The sequence below is a fragment of the Lactuca virosa genome, chromosome 8 (genome assembly GCF_052849685.1).
Source record: "Lactuca virosa cultivar CGN04683 chromosome 8, Lactuca_virosa_CGN04683_v6, whole genome shotgun sequence".
NCBI classification, from domain to species: domain Eukaryota; kingdom Viridiplantae; phylum Streptophyta; class Magnoliopsida; order Asterales; family Asteraceae; genus Lactuca; species Lactuca virosa.
The window spans coordinates 230,619,432-230,622,254 of record NC_136433.1 but is presented as its reverse complement, the minus strand read 5'-3'; positions in this window follow the sequence as shown (position 1 = coordinate 230,622,254).

Below are 2,823 nucleotides of genomic sequence, written 5' to 3'. Positions count from 1 at the left end.
GGAACCTCTGAAACCGAGACCTCATCCCTGACCCGCGTATCCACCACATACGCTAGATAACCCGCACACCCATGCTGAATATACTGCCAAGCCATGGCAGTTCAACAAAACCTTAATCCCAACCTGGGTCCTTCGCCGAAGATAACAAGTTCTCCCCCACTTGGGGTTCGAACTACCACTCGCTGACCCTCGCAGTCGATCATGAAACCAAAGCGACTAAGCCAATCCATACCCATAATCACACATACATCCCCCATGGGGATCGGAATCAAGTCTATCGGAAAAGATACCCCGAATATCTCCAACACGCAACCTCGATAGACTGAAGAAGCAGAAATCTCGTGTTCGTTGGCGATGGAGACTCGCAACGGACACTCTAGCTCTCCTACTAGCAAACCGAACTCCCCTATTGAAAGACTGAGAGACAAACGACCGACTCACCCCCGAGTCAAATAATACCAAAGCAGGTAAGGAGTTCACTAAGAACGTACCTAATCATAGGTACAAACACATAAGCATAAAACATATATAAACAGTAAGATAAGGGATAGAAACATACCAGCAACCACATCCGGTGCTGTCTTGTCATCCTCGGCTGTAAGATGGAAGGCGCGTCCCCAAGCCTTCGGAGGCTCTGCTCTACCCTGACCCCCATCAGTAATCCTCAGTGTAGCCGGCGTTGGAGCCTGCGCTGGCCTGACAGCTAGTAGGGGACACTGGGCGTTCATATCGCCCACTTTCTCACAATGGTAACAAAGTCTGACCCTAGAAGCTGGAGTCTGCTGCCTATAATCCCTAGCAACGTGGCCCTGCTTGCCACACTTGTGGCACCTGCTCCCCAATCGGAAAACCCCCGAATGAGCCTTCCTGCACTTCCCACAAGTGAGGCCCGACTGACCTCCAGACTTAGAATCAGCGGTCCTGGACCGCTTCAGCGCCGGGTGTGACTGCATCGGGGATTGCCTCTGCTCCCGTAATTGTAACTCGATCTCCAGCTCACACTGCCTAGCGGCCTCCTGTAACTCCAGCAGCGTATGACAGTGCTGAGTAGCAACAAACTGATGAATATCGGTCTTGAGCATGCTCAGATAACGTGTCATCTGAACCTGATTAGAAGCAAACTCCGGGCAAAACATCGCCCTCTCAGTGAACATGTGGGTGATCTTATTCACCGTCTCCGTACCCTGTCTCAGATCCAAAAACTCTAGTGACAGCCGCTCGCGCTCGAACCGTGGAATGTAGCGAGCGCAGAACATCTCCCTGAACTGCTCCCAAGTAACCGCAGCTCTCTGATCATCAGTATATGAACTAGTCATCAACCTCCACCAGTCCTTTGCCCCGGACCTCAGCAAGTTCAGCGCACATCTGACCTTCTGGTCAGCAGGACATGAGCACGTGAAGAAACATCCCTCCACGTCAGACAGCCACCGCATGGCTATGTTAGGATCCTGAGTACCATAGAAAGTCGGGGGCTTCGTATTATTTAAGTCCCGGTACTGAAAAGCTCGCCATGTCCCCGTACCCGCAGCCGCAGTCTCAGCAATAGCTGTGTTTCTATCATCAAAATACTCAATCATGGCGGTCTTGATAGACTCGAATATCTCCAGAATCTGACCCCGGACAATTTAGACCACCTCCTCGTGGATGATATCCCTAACATGATCCTCTGTCAACGCTGGCCTATCCTGGCTGCCTGCTCCTGATCCTGACCCGAATCCGGTGTCAAATCGCCTCGTAACCATCATACTGAAAATAAACCAGGAAGATATCAGATAATCCGCATAAACAACGGGGAACCAACTCCCAACTAAACCCTAGAGGTTGTGACTTCCTTGCTATGCGTATGGGTCCTATGCTTTCAGTAGTACGGGCCCATACTACCTTCCACACCTACCCATATTTATCTCAAGTATCATCACAACGCCCTAACAATATACATATGCATGGCGAACGCTCAATCCTCGCTTCTAGAGGAAGGCTAAATATCTTGTAATTGGCCCACTGATCCCAAACAACCCATCCATGAAACTTCCACCAATCCTGCAGCTCTAGTGTATGCTAGTCATACATAACGTTGGACCCTATAGACTTTCGAATACCTGATCCTACCATAAGCCCTTCATCAAACAAGAACAGGAAATAAGGCCAAACCAAACATTCTCAGGCTATAAGATCTTAATTATGTACAGTCGTGATGCATACACTAAGCAACTACAGTAATGATGTCAATTTCATATAAGGAAAAACCCTAGTCTATCAGGCATCATATAATCATGCAATTCTATCATGCAATTCCTGAAGATCCCTAGCCTAGTACTAGCATGCTGTTCTAACATATCACAATATCAAATAACTGCATGGTATTTTGTGGTTTACTTACTGGCTCCGGCTGATCATACACTCTACTTCCTCCTTTCTTATTTTGAAAACCATTTGAAAATCATTTTAAAAATCTTTTCCTTGGTTTGAGACTGGATTCACACGAGTTTTCCTCTAATTCACTCAAACCAAGGCTCTGATACTAACTTGTAATATCCAAAAATTCAAGCCAATTTAAAACTTTTTCAACCATTAAAAACCATTAAGTTATTACAAAGTGTTTTCAAAATAGTTTAGACATCAGAGTATCCCAGAAATCAAGATCATAAAATTGTGCGGAGGTGCACGATCACGCCTTCGCCTTCCAGTGATCATCTGAGGTACCTGAAACAAAATCCAAAAACTGTAAGCCCGAAGCTTAGTGAGTTCCCCCAAAATACCCACACAACAAGTAACACACATATAATAACAACATACTATGTGCCCAATCAACCATCGGGTTGG